The sequence below is a fragment of the Hyla sarda genome, chromosome 6, assembly GCF_029499605.1.
Source record: "Hyla sarda isolate aHylSar1 chromosome 6, aHylSar1.hap1, whole genome shotgun sequence".
NCBI lineage: Eukaryota > Metazoa > Chordata > Amphibia > Anura > Hylidae > Hyla > Hyla sarda.
Genome location: NC_079194.1, coordinates 52,904,774 through 52,929,440, shown reverse-complemented (window position 1 = coordinate 52,929,440; position 24,667 = coordinate 52,904,774). Strand labels below are relative to the sequence as shown.

Sequence of the window (24,667 nt, the reverse complement as noted above, 5' to 3'; positions counted from 1 at the left end):
TTCCAGACAAGTTTGATGGGGACTCTAAACTGTGTCGTGGATTCCTGTCCCAGTGTTCCCTACACCTGGAGATGATGTCGGACCAATTTCCTACTGAACGGTCTAAGGTGGCGTTCGTGGTCAGCCTCCAGTCTGGAAAGGCCTTGTCATGGGCCACACCGCTTGGGACCGCAACGATCCTGCCACAGCTACAATCTAGTCCTTCTTCTCAGAAGTACGTAGTGTCTTTGAGGAGCCAGCCTGGGCTTCCTCAGCCGAGACTGCTTTGCTGAATCTTGTCCAAGGGAGTTCTTCAGTGGGCGAATACGCCATCCAGTTCCGCACCCTCGCCTCTGAGCTTTCCTGGAATAATGAGGCCCTCTGCGCGACCTTCAAGAAAGGCTTATCCAGTAACATCAAATATGTCCTGGTCGCACGAGAAATTCCTGCCAACTTGTCTGAACTCATCCATTTGGCCACCTGCATCGATATGCGTTTCACAGAAAGACGCCAGGAACTTCATCAGGAAAAGGATCTTGTTCACACCAGGCGGTTTTCCTCCCAGGCTCCTCTCTTCCTTTGCAATCTGTACCTGTGCCTCCTGCCTAGGAGGCTATGCAAGAGGATCGGTCTCGCCTGACCCAACAAGAGAGGTCTCGCCATATGTATGAAAACCTGTGCCTATACTGTGCAAGCACCGAACATTTCCTAAAGGACTGTCCTATTCGTCCTCCGCGTCTGGGAAACGCACCCACTCACCTAGTCAACGTAGGAGAGTCGTTGCTAGGAGTGAATTCTACCTCTCCACGATTGACTTTACCTGTGCAGATTGCTATACCCGCTAATGCTACTTCCTGCTCCGCTGTGGCCTTCTTGGACTCGGGTTCAGCAGGAAGTTTCATCGAAGCCTCCCTAGTCAACAGATTCAACATTCCAGTCACCCGTCTTGTCAAACCTCTCCATTTCATCCGTCAATGGAGAGAGGCTGGTCTGCACCGTTAGTTACTGCACTCAACCGCTACTCATGTCTGTTGGAGTTCACCATCATGAACATATTGCATTTTTTGTGCTACCCAACTGCACTTCTGAAATTCTTCTGGGCTTGCCCTGGCTCCAACGTCATTCGCCTAGCCTCGACTGGGTCACCGGGGACATTAAGAGCTGGGGATCTTCTTGCCACAAGGCATGTCTTCACCCAGTTTCTTCCTGCCAAGTCTCCATGGCTACTCCTTTGCCAGGTCTTCCTAAGGCCTATCAGGACTTTTCAGACGTCTTTTGTAAAAAGCAGGCAGAGGTCTTACCACCACATAGACCCTATGACTGTCCTATCGACCTTCTCCCTGGTACCACACCGCCCCGTGGTAGGATTTACCCACTTTCTGCCCCGGAAACCCAAGCTATGTCTGAGTACATCCAAGAAAACCTCAAAAGAGGTTTTATTCGGAAATCCTCGTCCCCAGCTGGAGCTGGATTTTTCTTTGTCGCTAAAAAAGATGGATCCCTTCACCCCATCACCATTTATACAGATCACAAAAATTTGTCTTATCTCCAATCCGCCCAGCGGCTAAATCCTCGCCAGGCTAGGTGGTCGCTGTTTTTTGCCCGTTCCAACTTTCAGATCCATTTTCGTCCCGCAGACAAGAATGTCAGAGCTGATGCTCTATCTCGTACCACCGATGCCTCTGAAGCCGAGACCCTTCCTCAGCACATCATTCCCCCTGAGTTGATCTCTTCTGCTCCTGCTTCTCTGGTTCCTGTCCCTCCAGAAAAGACTTATGTTCCTCCCCGTCTTCGCTTCCAGATCCTCAAATGGGGCCATTCCTCCCTTCTGGCTGGTCACGCTGGAATAAAAAAGACTTTACAGAAACCTTCAGGTCTCCTCCACCTGCTGCCGGTGCCTGAACAGCCTTGATCCCACATAGCCATGGACTTCATCACTGATCTTCCTGTATCCCATGGCAACACTGTCATCTGGGTGGTCGTTGATCGTTTTTCCAAAATGGCTCACTTTTGTGGCCCCGAAGGGAGGTCTTGGGAGCCCGAGGACAATATCCTCGACAAAGAACTCATCCATAGGTTCCTGGGCTGAAAAAAGAGGGGGAGACCCAAGGGGGGGGGGGTACTGTCACGCTCGCGGCGTGCTTCTGTATGCAACGCTCCGGTCGGCACCGCTGACTGCGAGCGCTGCTTCCATGTTACCGGAGGAGACGCGATCCGAGGTGCGGGACGTGCCCGCTCTCGGATCGCGCCCCGTGTCTCTCACCTGCCCCGTCCTCCTGCCGAGTCCCGGCACGCGCGGCCCCGCTCTCTAGGGCGCGCGCCGGGTATCTCAGATTTTAAGGGCCAATGCACCATTAATTGGTGCCTGACCCAATTGGTTCCTTACACTCCCTACACTATATAAACCCACTTCCCCTTCCTGTCCCTGCCAGATCTTGTTGCCTTGTGCCCTGAGAAAGCGTTTCTGTGTGTTCCATTGCCTGTGTATCAAGGCAAGAGCAAGGTCGGACGTAGCAGAAGTCCCCCCCCCCCTTGGGTCTCCCCCTCTTTTTTGAGCCCAGGAACCTATGGATGAGTTCTTTGTCGAGGATATTTTCCTCGGGCTCCCAAGACCTCCCTTCGGGGCCACAAAAGTGAGCCTTGCCGTTGCCCCTGACTACGAACCATTGCTGCCTGCCCAGACCTTCTGCTACGTCCGACCTTGCTCTTGCCTTGTCCTTGTGTACCGCGCCTGTCTCAGCTGTCAGTGAGGTTGAGTCGCTATCGGGTGGAACGACCTGGGGGTTACCTGCCGCTGCAAGTCCATCCCGCTTTGCGGCGGGCTCTGGTGAAAACCAGTGACCCCTTAGATTCCGTTCCCCTGGTATGGCCCACGCCATCACCTCACTGACACAGAGGATCCACCACCAGTGTCCTCTCCGCATACCAGTCCGGATCCTGACAACTTATCTACTATCATATGGATAGGTAATAATATGTCATTAACTTCTCTTCTTCACCATGATAAATCACAAGGTTAAAATTCACCAAGAATCCAACACATACTGATGGTAATGTTAAACCTCCTTTAGATACATTGGCTCAGAGTTATCAAACTGTAGGTGAGAAAAAATAGAATGATTTTCCTACAAGAACCAATCACAGCTCAGCTTTCACTTTACCAGAGCTCATTGGCTGGGTTGTGATTGGCTGCTGTGGGCAATTCACTCAACTATTTTCTCTGCTATGTGCTGTTACCTGTAGTCCCACACTGACATCTGTAACGGAGCTGGATCCTCTAACCTGTGTTGCTGATGACACGGACCGTATCGGGGAGCGGAGTCTAAGGTGCTGCTGGTCTTCACCAGAGCCCGCCACAAGTCAGGATGGTCTTGCTGCGGCAGGCGACACCCAGGTCGCTACCCCCGACACCGCACAACCACACAGGTAGCTGGGCAAGGGGAGGTACCAGAGGATAAGGCTGTAGCGTAGTCAAACGTAGCAGAAGGTCAATGCAGGCGGCAAAGGTGCGGAGTTTAATAACGTAGCAAAATGGAACGCTTAATCTCAGGCTAGAGGCACTGAAGATCCGTCAGGGAAGTGTGGGAGGTGCAGGGAACTCCGTACTGACCAGCTACATGGCCTGGTTACGTGCCCCTTCTCCCACGGTTTTTGGGCATCCCTCGGTTCTCTCATGAACGATCGATTACGCTTATCCCTCCTGTTGGATCCCGCCCTATTGGTTATCCATATTGGTTCTGGGGATAGGAGGCTGACCTTACTTCTTCATACCTTTATTCTGGTGGCGAAGAGATGCCTTTTAGCACACTGTCTGTACTCCCTGTATCTGAGGTGCTTGTCCAGCTGAAAAAATATATGTTCATGGACCTTACTGATATCGTCCGCACTAAAGCCAGATCCTTTTTTTTTTTTTTTAAATGGAGGACCTTTCTGATATCCTTCTGCTCTGATGCAGATATTAACAGGGTTATGTGTCTGTTTCAAGATACCACGTGATATCTGAACAGGTCTGAACAGGTCTTTAACGGGATCTCTGGGAAGACTGCGGGTTATATCAACTTAACTTCCTAGGGCCGTGTTCCTACTTTTCAACTCGAGCAGAATCAGGCTGCGTTCGCCATACCGCTTTTATTGAACTGTTCGACCTTTTGCACTTTCTAAATGTTTGCCTTAGACCAGTTTCTATCTACCAGTACAGAATGGCCACTCAGTGGCCTTTATTGCTTTAACTTAGGGGAGGGGGGAGGGTTTTTTGGGATTTTGTTTTACCTTTACTCTTGTGACATGTCTATTTTACCCTGACGGTTGCTTGACAGCATCCGTTGGATGTAATGTTTCTTTGTGCTTTATGTTCTTATATTTTTCTTCTATGTGCTCTCTTGCCAGGTGAATGCCATGGTTCACATAATGTTTGTTATATTTTATGAAAATTCCAATAAAATTTTGTTTAAAAAAAAACAACAAAAAGGGGAAGAGACCAGCATGAAGTAGGTCAGGGAGAGGACATTTCTCAAGGATCCTAAGGCTGCACACAGAGACTCGAAAAGGCTTGCATCGGAAGAGAAATGAGAAGGCAAGGTTGAGCGATCCTTCATTGCCCCAAGGGCACTGATACCTCAAGAGCAGAACGGGCCAACCATGTCAACCCACTCTGGTCTGCATAGGAATGACTGATTGTGAACTGCCTTGACTGGAGGCAGTGGACTGGGAATAAAGGGAACGATTGTTTCATGGCCACCCAAGACTTTGAGGTAGCACAACAGCACCAAGCAAGTCTGAGGTCCAGGAGACCCACCACACCTTACAATTTTGGATGACTCAAGACTGTTCTCTTAGAGGGGTACTCCACTGGCCAACGTTCGGAAGTAAATGTTCTGAACGCTGTTTTAGCGCTGGGGGGGGGGGGTCGGCCACGCCCCATGTGATGTCACAGCCACGCCCCTCAATGCAAGTCAATGGGAGAGGGGGTGTGACGGCCATTACGCCCCCTCCCGTAGACTTGCATTGAGGGGCGTGGCCATGACATCACAAGGGCGTGGCCAACCGCAGCAGCGTGAAAACAGCGTTCGTAACATTTACTTCTGAACGCTGGCCAGTGGAGTACCATTTTAAAATAGACAGGCTTTCCCTCCAATAAAAGTAATTTTAAAGGGTGACAAGGGAACAGAAGAATACCCAAGTGATCTTATTGGAAAGAAATTGGAAGGCATAAAGGAATTTGAGAAGAATAGTCATTTTGCAAATCGTGCATCTGCTGAACCGGGTGAACGTTCTGGGACCAAGCTGGGACCCTTGCCTTTTGCATTTCTGGACAGTATATTGGGGAAACCCATTAATTATAGCGCTTGCACACCTTACAATTTTGGATGACTCAAGACTGTTCTCTTAGAGGGGTACTCCACTGGCCAACGTTCGGAAGTAAATGTTCTGAACGCTGTTTTAGCGCTGGGGGGGTCGGCCACGCCCCATGTGATGTCACAGCCACGCCCCTCAATGCAAGTCAATGGGAGAGGGGGTGTGACGGCCATTACGCCCCCTCCCGTAGACTTGCATTGAGGGGCGTGGCCATGACATCACAAGGGCGTGGCCAACCGCAGCAGCGTGAAAACAGCGTTCGTAACATTTACTTCTGAACGCTGGCCAGTGGAGTACCATTTTAAAATAGACAGGCTTTCCCTCCAATAAAAGTAATTTTAAAGGGTGACAAGGGAACAGAAGAATACCCAAGTGATCTTATTGGAAAGAAATTGGAAGGCATAAAGGAATTTGAGAAGAATAGTCATTTTGCAAATCGTGCATCTGCTGAACCCGGTGAACGTTCTGGGACCAAGCTGGGACCCTTGCCTTTTGCATTTCTGGACAGTATATTGGGGAAACCCATTAATTATAGCGCTTGATCTCGGTATTTTGAAACCAAAATGTAATAATCGCTCAATAGCTCAATAGCACCAGGAGTAATCCTTAAAGAACCACTCCGGGTTTTTTTCCCAAATTATGCACACTTACAATCACTAGTCATTCAGCTTCATTTGTTTTATTCCAGCACAGCTGCTTCTATGCATTTTATTACACTAATTTGGTCATGTGATCACCAGTCTGACTCTTAGAAGGTTACTTGGCGAATGTGTCAAAAGGAAGTCAAGTCCTCAGTCAGCTGACTTCCTGTGAACTGATGCATCATCACCTATTAAATTGCTCCTGCAAGTTACCCCTCCCAGATTCATATTTTCTGCATTTTTTTCTGTCCCCAAATTAGAGCAGAAAATGTGCTATTTTATTTTAATTGTGCAAATTTCAGAAGACACAGACAAAATGCAGTAAAAATTCAATGTGCAAACAAAGCCTAAAGACTTAAAATCTTCATAAGACACTAAAATTGTTATCATACGTCAAATCACTTTTGCTTTATGGCAACATTTCTCAAAAAAAATCACTTTAAGGGTGGGGGTCACACGGGGCGGCATATCCACAGCATATTTCCCTCTACGGCAATGGCGTTCATATAAGGGACTGCAGAGTGAGCTCCCAGCTGCGGCCGGGTAGCTCAGTGTGTGCCCTCTTGGTGGCAGATTTTCAGCTGTAAAAAGTCACTGCTACAAGAGGACACACAGAGCTGGGAGCTCGCTCTGCAGTCCCTCTTGTGACTGCCATCGGTGCATTCGCAGAGTGAAATACACTGCGGATGTGCCCCGTGTGACCCTGTACTAAATAAGAAATTGCATCAAAACTGCACATATTTTAAACTGACCCACTTATGAGTCTAATCAGTACACCTGGGTAACCTGCAGCACCAGCAGTCAAATTAGATGATCCGGTGCAGTGATCAAACACCACACCCTCTGCCAGAGTATTTATAACACAACACTGTAGATGTATAGCATATACTCACAAGAATTATTACAAGTATGAGCAACTCCAAACAACCACAGGTAACAGATCACCCCTTCCTCTTGCTGCCCGCTCGTGCACGAAGCCTGCCGGTATCGTCTCCGGTCAACCAATAGAATATGTGAAAAGGAAAAGTCCAGCACTGTAGCAATGCAATCCAAATGCCTTTACTTTATTGTAGGTAGTCGCACCAAGATACAGACAGGAGGTAGAAACTTTCTGACACGTTTCACGCTGGTAGAACTTAGTCATAGAATAATTTTACAGGCATAAAACTCTCATTAAAATACTCTGGAAACCACATCCTACTTCATGTGACGTGGAATTCCAATCCATTTTCACCCTCTGGACAGGTGATCTCAGCCATCAGTTAACCCTTTCATGTCCGAATCAGGTGCCAATAGCTGTATTCTCACTCACATAGATATACATACAATTAGCTGGCAACCTGTGTCGGCAAGCAGGGCAACAGATGGTTTACAATGTCTTCACTGAGCACATACCGTAGTACCACTGCACATATCAACATTGCTGTTGCATAACTAAAAATAGAAAAACACCACACTCTTCAACTTTCATTATTTTCATTATTTGAAGAATCGCACAGTCTGAACCATAACCCGATTCTCCTAATATGTGGTAATGAAGTCCAGTCAGCAATTCAGTCTGGACAGTTGTCTTGTGCCGAGGACAAGTATCCAGTACAGTTGTCCCTCTATATATGATGGTAATCCGTTCCAAATGGACCATCGTTTGTTGAAACCATCGTACGTTGAGGGATCCGTGCAATGTAAAGTATAGGACAGTGGTCTACAACCTGCGGACCTCAAGATTTTGCAAAACTACAACACCCAGAATGCCCGGACAGCCAACGGCTGTCCGGGCATGCTGGGAGTTGTAGTTTTGCAACATCTGGAGGTCTGCAGATTGAAGACCACTGGTATTGGAGGTTATACTCACGTGTCCCCGCCGCTCCGGACCATCACCGCTCGTCACCGCTGCCCTGGATGTCGCCCTCCATCTCTGTCGCCGCGTCCCCGAGGTGTCCCCGACGCTCCGGCAAGGCCTCTGCTTCCCCGGCATCCTCGCTCTCCGTCGCCGCCATCACGTCGTTATGCACGCAGCTCCTATTGGATGACGGGATGGCGTGTGCAGCGACGTGATGATGACGATGGAGAGCGCCGACGAAGCAGGGGATCCCGAAGAGAACGCGCCAGAGCCCCGAGGACAGGTAAGTGATCGTCAGCGGACCACACGGGGCACCGTAAACGGCTATCCGGTGGTGGCTGAAGCAGTCTGCGCTGCCGGATAGCCGTTTATGCGATGGCCCCGACATACAAAAGCATTGTATGTTGATGCTGCCTTCAACATGCGATGGTCTCCGAGAGGCCATCGTATGTTGAAATGATCGTATGTCGGGGCCATCGTAGATCGGGGGGGGGGGGGGGTCACTGTATGTCTCTCGGCTAAACAAACGCTTTCTGAGATCTCCTGCGTTGACACTTACTTTCTCAATACCGCAAATTTTCAAAGATTTGGTGTCCCCCTCGTACACCTCCCTAAAGTGACCTGATAAGGTAGAAATATTAACACTCTGATTTTTTGCATCCCATATATGCTTTCTTGTTCTTACTTTTAGAGCATTACTCGTACAGCCTACATATTGAACACGACAGGACATGCAGGATGCCACATATACTACTGATGACGTATTGCAGTTAAAATTCTTAATATTGTACACTTTACTCGTAACAAATGGTTCAAAAGACTCTCCCACTGCAATATGGGTGCATGTCAAACATCGTGCATGTCCGCATCTCCAATTCCCCATGTGGGGCGTACTCTGCTCGTCCTGTCACTCATGAACATGCTCGGCGATACCACTGATCCCAGTGATGGCCCCTTTCTTGACACCATGTTTACACCTTCCCCTACGATCTATGGGTCTACCTCCAATACAGGAATGTATTTTTCAATAATTTTCCTGATTGAATTGAACTGCACACTATGGGGGAGATTTATCAAAACCTGTGCAGAGGAAAAGTTGCCCAGTTGCCGATAGCAACCAATCAGCTCGCTTCTTTCATTTTTAACAAGGCCTCTGCAAAATGAAAGAAGCAATCTGATAGGTTGCTATGGGCAACTGAGCAACTTTTCCTCTGCACAGGTTTTGATGAATCTCCCCCTATATGCAGTAATGAAAGTAGGTTTGTGACATTTCTTATTACCCGCTCTTCTCTGACCATTGCTGTTAGTTTTAATTAGTTGGTCTCTGTTCACATTATCTATTTTGAGTTTAGTTTTATTTATGTTTTTTTCTTCATAACCTCTCTCCTTTAAACAGGTTTTAAGATGAACTGCTTCTACCTCAAATGTACTGGCTTTAGAACAATTTCTTTTTAATCGGCACATTTCTCGATGCGTAATGTTATTGATTACGTGGCTAGGATGGCATGAGGACGCTTTCAAAATGGAATTGGTGGCTGTACCCTTTCTATATGGAGAAATTATTACTCTGTTCTTGGAGATGGAAATATTGATGTCTAGAAAATTTGCAGTATTTTTGTGATGGTGTGATGTAAATCTCAGATGGAGATCATTAGTGTTAATGTAATTAACAAATTCTTTGAACACCAGCTCTGTACCCCTCCACACAATTGGGAGGTCATCTATAAAACATCCTACCCATTGGATATGCTTAAAAAACGGGTTAGATGACGAAAAGATGTACTGGATTTCCCAACACATCATGAAGATATTTGCCAAAGAAGGCGAGTACTTAGCGACCATGGGAGATCCCCTGGTCTGAAGGTAATATTCCCCATCAAACATGAAAAAATTATGATGTAATAAAAAATCAATCGCTAAGATGAGGAATTCCTTCAGACCAGGGAGTAATTACTTTATTGATCAAGTAGTTTGGAAAGATCCAGTAGACCTTGCTCCCACGGTGTTACGCCAAGCGCTCCGGGTCCCTGCTCCTCCCCGGAGCGCTCGCGGCGTTCACCTCCGTGCAGCGCCCCGGTCAGACACGCTGACCGGAAGCGCTGCACTAGTGTCACCGGCGGGGATGCGCCCGCCCGCGGCTCGCATCCCAATCTCCTCACCTGCCCCGTCCTCCATCTGCTCAGTCCCGGCGGGGGCGGCCCCGCTCCCTAGGGCACGCGCGTGCCGGCTCTCTGAGATTTAAAGGGCCAGTGCGCCATTGATTGGCGCCTGGCCCGATCAGTACCTCCACCTGTGCCCTCCTTATAAAAACCCACTTCCCCTTCCTGTCATCACCGGATCTTGTTGCCTAGTGCCCTGTGAAAGCGTTTTCTGTGTTCCTAAGCCTGTGTTCCAGACCTTCTGCTGTTGCCCCTGACTACGACCCTTGCTGCCTGCCCTGACCTTCTGCTACGTCCGACCTTGCTCTTGCCTTGTCCTTCTGTACAGCGCCTGTCTCAGCTATCAGCTGGGGTTGAGTCGCTATCGGGTGGAACGACCTGGGGGTTACCTGCTGCTGCAAGTCCATCCCGCTTTGCGGCGGGCTCTGGTGAAAACCTGTAACCCCTTAGACTCCGTTCCCCTGGTACGGCCCACGTCATCACCCCACTGACACAGAGGATCCACCACCAGTGTCCTCGCTGCATACCTATCCGGATCCTGACATCCCCCTGGATCATAGCAGCAAGAGGTTCAATACACAGTGCAAAAATCAAGTGGGATAATGGGCAGCCCTGTCTAGTACCATTAAACAATGAAAAAGAAGCATGAGGAAGCTTGAGAGAAACAGTAGGGGAGGAGTAAAGACCCCACAGAGCTGTAAGAAAGTTACCCGGAATGCCAAATTTCTGTAGAGTGGCAAAAAGAAACGGCCAACTCAGTCTATCAAAGGCCTTTTACGCTTCCAGGCTTTATACCAGGGCCTGCTCCGACCTCCGATTGATCAAGTCAATAAGGCCCACTACTCGTCTTGTGTTCTCCCCACCGTGGCGACAAGGAATGAAGCCAACCTGATCCTTATGGATCAGAGAGGGGAGAAAATAACAAAGGAGGGTAGCCAAAATAACAAAGGCGGGTAGCCTTCTCGGAATTAAGAAGAGCAATAGGCTGATAACTGGCGCAATCATGGGGGTGCTTACCAGATTTTGCTATCAGAGTTATCAAAGAATGTAAAAAGGTCTGCGGGATCACATCCCCCCTAGAAAAGAGTTAAAAAGGGGAACAAGCTTAGGAAGAAGAACAGAAGAGAAAGTCTTGTAATAAAGATAGGTAAAACCATCTGGACTGGGGGAGCGCCCTGCAGGAAGAGACTTAAGGACTTCCGACAGCTCCTCCAGAGTAATAGGAGCATTCAGAGTCGCTCGATCAGTCGCCAAGAGAGTAGGTAGACGACATTGGGAGAGAAAGGCGTCTAGTGCCGCATCACGCTCCACCGGATCAGATGGAAGCTGGGAGGGGAGACCTGAGTAGTAGTTCAAGAAAAGTCGAGAGATATCATCAGGAAAATAGTGAAGAGTACCATAGGTTTCTTTCAGGGCCGAGGGTGATTGAGCCACCGCCTGGTCTCGCAAACACCTAGCTAACATAGTTTGGTTCTTATCACCCTTTTCCTAGAAACGCTGTTTAGCGTAGAGTAGCTGTCGTTCGACCTTATGAAGAGCTAGGCTGCCCAATTGGGCCTGAGCAGCAACCAATCGCCTCAGCACACAAAGAGAAGGAGCAGATAAAAATAGAGTCTCTAGCTCAGTAATCTGCGCACAAAGCTCCCGGGAATGAGCCATAGCATCTTTCTTTAGTCGGGAACCCAGAGCAATACAATGCCCTTGAATTACCGATTGATAGGCTTTCCCCAGTACAGCTTGGGAGGCGACAGAGCCTTTGTTAGTGGGAAAGTAGTCAGTCAAACAGTCTAGAATCAAGTCCCGGGAGGGCGGAGATTTGAGAAAGGAGTCGTTGTGACGCCAATGACAGCGCCGAGGGAAAGAAGTGAAAGGAGAGAAAGAAAGCAGGATTGGGCTGTGATCAGACCAGTAGATCTGCTCCAAGGAGGGATCTGAGAGCATATGGACCATGGGCAGGTAACAAAAAAAAAAATAGTCAATGCAGGTATGTAATCTATGGGGGTGTGAATAAAAAGTGAAGGATTGGTCAGTCGGGTGATTAATGCGCCATAGGTCGTACAACGAAGAGGCTGGGATAACCCGGCGAAAAATCGAGGCCAAGCACAATTCGGAAGGAGCAGGAGGAGTGGCAGTAATAGAATAGCAATCCACAGGAGGCGAAAAGACTAGATTAAAGTCCCTACCAAGTAGCCAAGGAGAGGGAGGGTATTTATGGAGTTTAGTGAGAACCCTACGCAGGAAAGGGATTTGAGAGGGGTTAGATGTGTAGATGTTGCAAAGTAGGAGTGATTTACCCCCCAAAGAGCCCTCCACAATAACAAAACAGTCCATAGGATCAGCATAAGAAGGGGAGACCTGAAGTGGACAAAATCCGGAGATAAGGATAGCGACCCCCGCCACCTTCCTATCAGACACAGCCGAATATGTTAGCGGATAGAGGTGTCAAAGGAAACTAAAAGAGTCAGTATGGTCAAAGTGTGTTTCCTGAAGAAATACTGTGTCGGCACGCAGCGTTACTAACTCCCGCTGTAGAAGGCGCTGCTTGGGAGGGTGGGTTAAGACCCTTGAAATTCAAGGAAACACACTTAGCCATGGTAAGGGAAAAAGGGAGACACACCGCCTTTAAAGAGAAGTACTCACTCAGACCCCCAGGGGAGTTGTGCAGGACCAGAGAGAGAGGCAGCAGCCAACAGGAACCGATCGACAAGAATCCACACCCAAGATACCTAGAAGAAGACAAAAGGAACAAACGAGAGAAAACACAGAGACCACAGGAAAATGGAGATAGTTAGGGACAAGAAAACAAGACCACAGAAAACAAAATACAAAAGGAAACAATGAGATAACAGAGCACCCTAACCACACATTTCCCATTGCCATAGCCTCAGAGGGGTAGATGGAAGGAGGAGACTAGGAAGCAAGCCACCAATGGAAGTGGAGCACCGCCCCTGAGGCTACGTCTGAGGAAACAGCTAAAAAAAGAGGTGACCATAAGCACAAAAACAGTAATGCAATTAAGCAAACTAAGCAAACAAAAACTATAGAAATTACAGCACAAACAGGGGAGAGCCAATAATTAGACCAGACCCGGAGGTAGGAGCCCGCTTGGGAGCATTAGTCCAGAGAAATCACCTTAGGGGGACCTGAGAGGGTGCCTTCCGACTGGCACCAGAGCGCAGGTTACGAACTGGCTGCCATACTGGGGAAAGGGGAGGGGGTGGAGGGGTCAGACCCTAGTTCACCACCTGAGGGACAGGTGGGTCAAGGGCAGAGCAAAATGCCGGAAGGTCGGAGAAGGAGCGCAGGACAGCAGAGCGTCCATCTTTACGGGCATGCAAGGCAAACAGAAAGTTCCATCTGTAAGGTATTTGGTGGGATGGCTGGACCGCCAGTAGGGGCTGGAGCAGTCACCTCTTCTGCAGGGTAATACAGTTCCTCAGAGAACGAGCTTTAGCCATGATGGACTAAAATCATGCACACAGCAGGGGAGAGGGGAGGGCCCGGCGACCGGGTCCAATCCCCAGCAGTAGTAGAAGGTGAGGTGTCTAAGAGCCCAGGAGAGATAGTCCCTGAGGCAAAAGTCCGGATGTAGTGAGGAGAGGGTTTAGAACCCCTCATAAGGGCAGCCCAAGATGGCGGTTGTGAGTGCAGGGGGGACGGGATCTGGGGCCCCAGAGGAGAAGCAGGACTCTGTACAATAGGTAGGCTCACCTCCACTGCAGAAGATCCACGCTCCAGTGCAGGAGAAAGGGCAGGATGGGAGCCCTGTGCCGGAGCAGGAGGAGTCACCGCCGCAGGATCCCCAGAGAAGGAGGCGGAAGATTGCGGCAGAACAACAGCAGGGTCCGGGTCCCTAGACTCAGACGCAGTGGTTACACACTCCTGATGCTGTGATGCGCCCCATGCACCGACTGAACGAGACCGGGGGCCTAGTGCAGGCCCGAGCTGGAGTTGCAGGAGGCCAGAGGAGCAGAGGACTGTCGGTGAGTGGGCGGGTGAGTCGGGTGCTTGCGGGAGGCTCTCCCCATCTAAAAGAGGCAGGCCACCTGTAAAAACAGCTCACATAAAGCCCCAGGGATCGGGAACAGTGGTCTCAGGCTGCCATCTTCTTCGGTGTCAAGCAACGCCCCCTGCTGCCATATTATTATTATTATTATTGAGTTCTAATGAAAAATGGTTGGAAATCCACATTCAGTAAAATTTTACAGCCATAAAGAGCAGACTTGCCCAAACCCACAACCCTAGCATCCGTGCACACTTCAGAAGATATCATATCCGCCTTCCATAAATTTTTCTCCAAATTGTATAATCTCCCATCCTCTTCATCCCCACCCCCCCTAATCTTTCCTCTCCTTTCCCTACGCCTCAGTTTCCCCGGAAGAGCTGTCCCTTGTAATCAAGGAGCTCCCAGGTGGAAAGAGCCCTGGCCCTGATGGTTTTACGGCCAAATTTTATAAATCTCTGCTGGAATCTTTGTGTCCCATTATGTTGAAGGCATTTAACTCAGTTTCTCTCGATAGGCCTATACCGCCCGTCTCCACCATTGCCCATGTGGTGATCCTTCCCAAACCTGGAAAGGATCCTAGTAGTGTGGGAGCTACCGGCCCATCTCCTTGCTAAATGTGAACCTTTTGATTTATTCTAAACTACTGGCCAATCGGTTAATTAGTATCCTTCACACCCTCGATCTTCTGGTTTACATCCCCGATCCAGGGGTATCTCTCCCCTGTTTGATGGCACGTCTCACTGAGTTGGGTGTTTGGTCTAATTTTAAAATTAATCTATCTAAATCAGATGCAGTTGATGTTTCCTTGCTTGGACGTACAGTGGAATTAGTGATGAGCGGCATTGGCCATATTAGAATTTGCGATATTTCATGATTATATGGACAAATATTTGTCCTATATTTGCAAATTTAGCATATTCGTTATATTCGTTGTGTATTTGCATATTCGCGTAATCGCACATGAAACTGAAAAAAAAAAACGCTGGGAGAATTCTTATATAGTACAGGGGTGGTAAACTTTACTATTGGTTGCTAGGGATGTTTATAACCCCTGACAAGTGTATTTGCATCATTCTCATTGGCCCACAAGCTAAAAGGCGGAATATGCGAATATGCGAAATATTCGCGCTCCACAGTCTCACACAGTAACTAGTATTGGAGCATTTTTTAAACCACAAGCTGAAAGCAGGGAGGGATGATGATCACTGTGATGTGTCCTGGGAAAAAAAAAAAAACTACGAATATTCATATATATTCAAATATTTAAAATATATAGCAAATATATTCACAATATTCGTGAATTTGGGATATTCTCAATATAAATTTGAAATGCGAATATTTGCGCCCAACACTAAGTGGAATCCCTTCAGCCAACTTTTCCGTTCACTTGGCCTCTTAAGGGTATGACATACTTGGGGACTGTTATTCCATCTGATCTCTCCCAGTTGTTTTCTCTGACCTTCTCCCCCATGTTGGTGCATTTCCATAAGGACCTAGAGTCCTGGAATCACAGAGAATTCTCTTGATTTGGCCAAATTAGTATTATAATTGGTCCCCGGCTAATCAGTGTAGTTCCCCCACCACCTACTCCACTCAACACACTGTAGCCTCCTTGCACACCGCTCCATTACCATCCACAGTTCGCACTGCGGGAGGGGCGGGGGTCCTGAGACACACACCCCCCATGTTGGCGATCGCCGCAAATCGGCGATCAAATCACGATCGTCCTGATTCATCGGCTGGTAACGGAATCAGGACGCCTGCTGGGGGGGGGGGGGTTCCTAACGGCACCTGCTCCGCCCCTACTCCGGAGGGCGAGAGCGGGTGCCGGGAGTGTGTACCTGTAGTGGGGGCCCCTGATCCCCGGCATTGGCAGCAGGATCGGGGCCCCAAAAGCGGAGACAGTGGCAGGATGACAGGCAGGACGTGTACAGCAGCAGGAGGTAAGGCCTCCTGCTAATGCCTAGCAACAACTCCCAGCATGCACAAAAGGGCATGCTGGATGTTGTTGTTATGCCACAGCAGAAGGCACAACTACAACTTCCAGCATGCCCTTTGGTAATTTGTGCATGCTGGGTGTTGTAGTTAGGCAATATCTGGAGGCACATTTTTCTACGAAAAAGTGTGTCTCCAGCAATTGCATAACTACAACCCCCCGCATGCACAAACTACCAAAGGGCATGCTGGGAGTTGCAGTAGTGTGCCTCCAGCTGTTACATAACTACATGTCCCAGCATGCCCTTCGGCTGTAAGTTCATGCTGATAGTTATAGTTTTGCAACAGCTGAAGGCACACTGGTTGCAAAACACAGAGTTTGTTACCTAACTCAGTGTTTTGCAACCGGTGTGCCTCCAGCTGTTGCAAACTACAACTCCGAGCATGCACTGATAGACCGTACATGCTGGGAGTTGTAGTTTTGCAACAGCTGGAGGCACACTGGTTGCGAAACACTGAGTTAAGTAACAAACTCTGTGTTTTGCAACCAGTGTGCCTCCAGCTGTTGAATAACTACAACCCCCAGCATGCACGGACAGCCAAAGGGCATGCTGGAAGTCATAGTAGTATGCCTCCAGCTGTTGTATAACTACAAGTCCCAGCATGCCCTTCGGCTGTCACTGCATGCTGAGAGTTGTAGTTTTTGCAACAGTTGAAGGCACACTGGCTGCGAAACACTGAGAGTTTGTTACCTAACTCAGTGTTTCACAACCAGTGTGCCTCCAGCTGTTGCAAATACCAACTACCAGCATGCACTTATAGACCGTACATGCTGGGAGTTGTAGTTTTGCAACAGCTGGAGGCACACTGGTTGCGAAACACTGAGTTAAGTAACAAACTCTGTGTTTTGCAACCAGTGTGCCTCCAGCTGTTGAATAACTACAACCCCCAGCATGCACGGACAGCCAAAGGGCATGCTGGAAGTCATAGTAGTATGCCTCCAGCTGTTGCATAACTACAAGTCCCAGCATGCCCTTCGGCTGTCACTGCATGCTGAGAGTTGTAGTTTTTGCAACAGTTGAAGGCACACTGGCTGCGAAACACTGAGAGTTTGTTACCTAACTCAGTGTTTCACAACCAGTGTGCCTCCAGCTGTTGCAAATACCAACTACCAGCATGCACTTATAGACCGTACATGCTGGGAGTTGTAGTTTTGCAACAGCTGGAGGCACACTGGTTGCAAAACACTGAGTTAAGTAACAAACTCTCAGTGTTTTGCAACCAGTGTGCCTCCAGCTGTTGCATAACTACAAACCTCAGCATGAGCAGACAGCCAAGGAGCATGATGGGAGTTGTAGTTTTGCAACAGCTGAAGTTTTGCCCCATCCCCCCATGTGAATGTACAGGGTACATTCACACGGGCAGGGGTTTACAGTGAGTTTCTCACTGCAAGTTTGAGAGGCAGCAAATTTTCCACTGCAGCTCAGCCTCCCAGCTGGAAACTCGCTGTAAATCCCCGCCCGTGTGAATGTAGAGTTAAAGAATTAAAGAATTTTTGTTAAAGTTGGGCGTGAAAAATGGGGTTAACATTTTTGGGAGGCTTTTTTTCCTAATACCCCTTGTGAAAATGAAAAATTTGGGGTATCACCTGCATTTTTGTGAAAAAAATATTTAATACATTTTTCATTTACACGTCCAACTTTAGCGGAAATTTGTCAAACACCTGTGGGGTGTAAAGGCTCACTGTACACCTTGTTATGTTCCTTTTTTTTTATGCTGTTCTGTCTGGCACCACAGGGGCTTCCAAAATGTGACATGCCCCCCCCCCCCCCCCAAAAAAAAAAAATGTCAGCAAAATTAGCTTTCAAGCCAAATGTTTACAACAAAGGAGGAAGGGCTCAACCAATAGATTACAACAATAAAGTTGGGGTGCTATTAGCAGCAAAAAAAGACCATTATCTATACCAAGAAAAAGCAAGCTGCAGACAGTGCACACCCAAAAATGAGTATAAATACAAGGAACTTTATTAGTAGAAACCATAATAGGAGACACATACATCTAAAAACATTTAAAAAGGCTCCCAAGTGAGCCTAAAAACATCACTGGGGAAGGGGACATTACCCCCCAACCCCTACCCTGCCCTGATATCAATATAGAAATATAACTAATGCTCCAAAGTGGTATGTGCGAAATAACAGAAAGTCATCAGATAAATATATATATATAATGCAAATCAGGCAATAATACAATATAAGTGCAAAAAAGGCAAACCACAGACGGAGGAGCAGTATTATAATACCAAAAGGGCAGGGAGAGCAAAGCCCCACGCGTTCCGTCACTCCCAGGTGACTTCCTCAGGGGTAAATGTGAAGCCAAATGTGACTCCTTCTCTTCTGAGGATTGTAGTGCACATCCGACTTTACAAAAAAGTCGTCAAACACCTGTGGGGTGTTAAGGCTTACTTGCCATGAGGGGTGAAGTTTCCAAAATAGTATGCCTTGTGGGTGTTTGTTTGTTTTTTTTTGCTGTTATGGCACCTTCCTAAATGCGACTTGCCCCCCAAAAACCATTTCAGCAAAATTCACTCTGCTGCTGAACTTTGAAGCCCTCTAATGTCTTCCAAAAGTAAAAAACTGTCAACGTTATGATGCAGACATATTGGCCCTTATTTACTAAGAGTGTTGTGTAGGTTTCTTTGTGGGTTTTAATTCCCTACAATTAATTTTCCAAGGTATTTACTAAGGTTTCCCTACATTTTCCAATTTCCCTACACTTAGCTTTTTTTTTACACATGCTCTGATCTGTCGGGTTTTCCTCAGCTCAAATCCACCACATTTTATGTGGAAACCTTAGTAAATATGTTGGGTTTGTCGGCAACATGAACTTTTCAGAGACCACGCACCCTTTACCGGTGGTCACGCCCCTTTTTAGGGGTTTTCTTAACAAAATGGAGAGTTAGTCGGGGTTTTTTCAATTCTGGCGCAAATACTGGCGAAGACAGAATCTGGCACACAACCCGACAAAACATGTCGGGTTTGCAATAGTAAATGAGGGCCATTGTGTACGTGAATCAATATATAATTTATTTGGAATGTCTATTTTCCTTACAAGCAGAGAGCTTCAAAGTTAGAAAAATGCTAAATTTTCAAATTTTTCATGAAATTTAGCAATTTTTCACCAAGAAATGATGCAAATATTGACGGAAATTTACCACTATGTTAAAGTAGAATATGTCACGAAAAAACTATCTCGGAATCAAATTCATAAGTAAAAGCATTCCAGAGTTATTAATGCTTAAAGTGACAGTGGTCAAATGTGCAAAAAATGCTTGGGTCCTTAAGGTGAAAATAGTCTGGGTCCTTAAGGGGTTAGGGGGTTAAAAAAAGTGTTTTCCACAGGAGCACCCCTTTAGGGTGCGTTCCCACAGGGCGTATACGCAGCGTATTTGATGTTGCGCAAAATTTATGGCAGCAGTGGTAAATACGCTGCGTATTCCTTGCTCACTATACACACAGGGTTTTCCGCCGGCAGCCCTATGTGTGCAGTGAGTTTTGGAGGCGGAGCCGTGCGTCACAGACACGCCAGCACACGACCCCGCCTCCAAAACTCACTGCACACATAGGGCTGCCGCCGGAAAACCCTGTGTGTTTAGTGAGCAAGGAATACGCAGCGTATTTCCCGCTGCTACCATAAATTTTGCGCAGCGTCAAATACGCTGTGTATACGCCCTGTGGGAACGCACCCTTAAAGTAAGGATTTTCCCCACACATATGTTTTGTAGAGTTAATTAGGATAACTTTTTAACCACTTAAACCCCTTAAGAGTTTTTCCGTTTTTGCACTTTCATTTTTTCCTCCTCACCTTTTAAAAATCATAACGCTTTCAATTTTCCACCTTCAGACCTATATGAGGGCTTGTTTTATGAGCTTACAATTTTACTTTGTAATGACATCAGTCATTTCACCAGAACATATATGGCAAAACCAAAAAATAAATATTTGTGGGACAAAATTGAAAAAAATAAAAAAAAACATTTATGGTTCCGATGAGCTGCCGGGAATGCTTTTTCTTCTTTTAGATGCCGCGATTAACTTTGATTGTGGCATCCAATGAGTTAATGCCAGGCATCACCCATCTCAGTCTGTGGCCCCAGCAATACTGTATATAAAAATATGTTTAAAAAAATTAAGTATCTGGAATACCCCTTTAATAACAGATGGAAATGTGAAAATCACAGAAAAGAGGTAAGAAAAGAGATCTCCTTTTTTATTGACAGGTGATTGACACATTTTGTCAGTAGTTTTATTTCATACAATGGTGATTCATTGTCTTATTTTCACTGTCCTGAATATAATACGATGCATACAGAAATGACATTATTAGTGTGGGGTTGTTTCTGTAGCATGTACATGGATTTGTGAAATTCCAATTTTGATAAACATCTTTTTTTACCCCAAAAGGCAAAAAAAGGGCCCAAGAACAAAAAGGCAAAATGAGACAGAAAAAGAGAAGACAGAGTGTAAGAACAAGAACAGAGCAGAACAAGAAGAACAGAGCAAACAGTCTAGAAAGAAATCAAAGAAATCGTACATAGGAAAATCAGATACATTTATAAAACGTTTTAAACACTTTGAGGTTTATTTAATTTGTTTCAATACCTACATGCCAATGGCATCGTCTACCGAGATCTACAGCCAGATAATGTCTGAATAATTACAGCTGGACATCACAGAAAATCACAGAGTTTGGCTAGAAGAACTGTTGCTGGGATGAATTGGTTTGCATTTGGAGTCATCCTGTTACCAAATTACATGCCCACCTTGGGAACATAATATTAGAACTCAAGACTTTGGTTATTGAGTATGTTCCACAGTTTGCAACATCTCTATACCCTGACACAGTGGATATCATCAAAAGACTGCTGTGTGAAGTTCAGTATAAATGTGACAGAAAACACCAGTAAAAATGTATGTTTCTCTACCACCAACTGACAAGAGTAGAAGCCAGACATGAATTAGATTAGTTACCAGGGCCAGCTCTGCCTATAGGCAAAATAAGCAGCTGCCTAGAGCGCCCTCTTGATGAGGGGCGTCGCACTGCTTGCCACAAGAAAGTTAGACAACCAGCATCCAAACCACTCGCTCAACCAGCAGCATGAGGAGGAGGTTTGTTACAGTGTGTCACCCCAGTAGTAAGCTAATTACATGAGGAGGGGGCTTGTTACATTGTGTCACCCCAGTAGTAAGCTAATTACATGAGGAGGAGGTTTGTTACAGTGTGTCACCCCAGTAGTAAGCTAATTACATGAGGAGGGGGCTTGTTACATTGTGTCACCCCAGTAGTAAGCTAATTACATGAGGAGGAGGTTTGTTACAGTGTGTCACCCCAGTAGTAAGCTAATTACATGAGGAGGGGGCTTGTTACAGTGTGTCACCAAAGTAGTAAGCTAATTACATGAGGAGGGGGCTTGTTACAGTGTGTCACTCCAGTAGTAAGCTAATTACATGAGGAGGAGGTTTGTTACAGTGTGTCACCCCAGTAGTAAGCTAATTACATGAGGAGGAGGTTTGTTTCAGTGTGTCACCCCAGTAGTAAGCTAATTACATGAGGAGGAGGTTTGTTACAGTGTGTCACCCCAGTAGTAAGCTAATTACATGAGGAGGAGTGTGTCACCCCAGTAGTAAGCTAATTACATGAGGAGGGGGCTTGTTACAGTGTGTCACCCCAGTAGTAAGCTAATTACATGAGGAGGGGGCTTGTTACAGTGTGTCACCACAGTAGTAAAGTAGCCAATTAGCGTAGTGAAGGGGGCAGAAAAATTAGCTTTTGCCTAGGATGACAAAAATCCTTGCACCAGCCCTTTTAGTAACCAGGTTACTAATAAATTAGTCTAACTATTGGGGTTGAGTTTTGCTAAAGTTGTATCCTCACTTACTCAGGTCAATGTAACCATGTTTTGTTTTTATTACAGCCAAACAATTTATTGCATTGCATTTGAAGAAAACCTGGGAACCTTTTAAGAAAGCAAAATCCAAATAAAACAATTTCTGTATCAACAAAAAGCTCTTAGTATTCTTTTTTTATTCCAATTCTAAGCTTAAAAAAAATTGTTGCCATGGATTCAATATGCCCATCTGCACATCTTATCTCAAACTGTCATTATCTGTCTATAGCTCCATTTATTACTTTGACATAGACAAGTTAGACATCAAGACAAGGTGCTCCGTGAGATGTTAAAAGCTTGGGATATTTATTTCATTAACCTAACCCTAACCTAACCTAAGTACTTCTTCACAACTTAATCCCTGACCTTTTTGGTGAGCTCCTTTGTCTTCATGCCACTTTTTGTTCAGTAATGTTCTCTAACTAACTCTGAGGTCTTCACAGAACAGGTGTATTTGTACTGAAGTTAAAAAAGAAGAGAGGTGGACCCTATTTTCTAATTCTGTTACTTTCAAATGTAACTTGTGAACACAATTGGTTGCACCAGATCATTGTTTGGGGTTTTAAAGTAATGGGGTGGATACATATGCACTCAACACTTTCAAGATTTTTATTTAGAAATAATTTTGAAATCCATGTAATATTTCCTCCCGTGTCGAAATAATGGACTATTTTGTGTTGGTCCATTACATAAATTCTAAATGAAATACATTTGAATCTGTGGTTATTCTTTTACAAAATGTAGAATAGTCCAATACTTCTGCCTGGCACTGTAAAATATACAGACCAGAATGAGTGGTAGGTAGAGAGACTGGACGATGCCCTAACTTGCGTGTAGGCGTAGCCCTCATCCCTGTGTTGGCATTTACATTACAGCCATGACAACTGTACATTTCATTGTTTTTGAAGGTGCTGATCAATTTAGTTTTTTGCATTGTATGTATGGGGAAATGGCTGAAACCATTTTGGTCAAGTGCCCCACCTAACTGTGATTACAGCAGAATATAGCTGTATGCTCCGAGTATATATTGTAGGCCCAGTAGATGACCAAAGACACACGTAATAGTGATGTCACCCCTCTCCATCCTTGTATATAGCACATACTATGATCATAGGAGTGCAAAACATTAAAGGGAGCACTAACATGTACAAGAGGCTCTGCCATACCCTTACAGTCCCCCAAGGTTTTAAAACAAAAAATAAAAAAATAAACACTTCAGGGGGGGAAAAAATCACTCCCAGCATAAGCATACTGCCGCCCTGCTCCTACTCTTACCATGTGACTTCATTTGCCCAATACAACTTCAGTTCTGGTCCCTTTGCTGGTCCCGTCTGGTCCCAGATTAATGTTGTGCTCATCAATAATCTCACTGTAGATAAAACAAATAGCACAGAGGAAAAAAATATATATAACATGCATAACCTGAAAATAAATGCATAGATTATGCTTATTTTTGTTTAAAAACAGATAAATTATCCCAATCATCTTAACCGGTTGCCGTCTAAGGACGAGCAACTGTGAAGGTAGCCCGAGGGCTTATCTCTGCTTCCCTGGCTGCTACGGCTCTGGTATTGATAGAGCCTGACTGGACCAGGCTTTATCAATGGAGTGCAGAGCACACAGATCAGTGTGGTTCTATGGAACTTTATTGATCTGTATGAGGAATCTAATGATTCTTTCTAAAAGTCCCCTAAGGGCACTAATAAAGTGTTAAAAAAAAGTTGAATAAAAGTTGAAAAAAAACACACATTATCCCCTTCCATTTTAATAGTTTGAATCACCCCCCTTTGCCCAAATTCCATATGAAAAATATGTAAACATAATAAACATAAACATATGTGGTATTACCACATGCGCAAATGTCCAAACTATAAAAATATAATAAGAAACGAAGGTCCAGCGCAGATACTTGTGCAATAAGATTCTTTTCTTTATTTCCACCAAGACATAACAGGATAAAAGTGACGCATTTCAGCTGTTCTTACCAGCCGTACTCATACTAATGTGCTATCACTACAGCCATACCTATATGGGAAGGAGACCCATCAGCCAGTACGAGGAGCACCTGGTGCCAGGTGATAGGTCCACTCCCACAAAGGGAAATAGTATAAAAACGTACATAATGTGTATGTAAAATACATAGACTGTATGAAAAAATGGCACTACTTACAGAAAGAATACAAATATATGTATATATATATATATATATATATATGTACAATAATCTTTCATAGATATTAAATCATTATAAATACAATATCTGTAAAACCAACAATCCTGTAGAGTGCCAAAAAATTTAAAATGGAGAAGTATATCACAAAATAGAAAAGCATACCGTAACATATTCAAGCCATTTGAAGAAAAAGTGTCAATCATAATGTTTATTGCAGAAAACTGCAGACGAAAAATATATATCTGTAAAGTAAATTTTAATAATCTAAAATAACATCTTGTCTGCAGTTGCACCCATTCGGAAAGCGGGTGTCAAGCTCTAAAATCCAAAAAACCTCACGGTCAAATATCTTTTATCTGTAGTTACCACCTCTTGTAGGGGGATTAACCCTTTCAATTCCTTGTAAGGCAATAGAAGAGAAATCTCCCTGGTGTGCCTCAACACAATGCCTAGTAACCATAGAAGTGTGACGGGAATTGAAGTGAGCGATATCTGAAATGTGTTTTTGGATTCTTGTTTTTAATGTGTTACTAGTGCACCCTACATATTGGACTTTGCATGCACTGCTGGAAAAAAGGTATATGACGTGTGATGTGTTACAGTTTATGTATTGTTGTACCTTATAATTTTTGCC

General features: G+C 45.7%; 1 long non-coding RNA gene across 1 annotated transcript; it reads left to right on the top strand.

Annotated features, from left to right (window-relative positions):
- The first annotated feature begins 8,978 nt into the window (after positions 1 to 8,978).
- On the top strand, positions 8,979 to 21,974 carry LOC130277400 (uncharacterized). Its single transcript, XR_008845455.1, has 3 exons — positions 8,979 to 9,070; positions 20,377 to 20,883; positions 21,888 to 21,974. It is a non-coding gene; the product is annotated as an uncharacterized LOC130277400 (long non-coding RNA).
- The last annotated feature ends 2,693 nt before the right edge of the window (positions 21,975 to 24,667 follow it).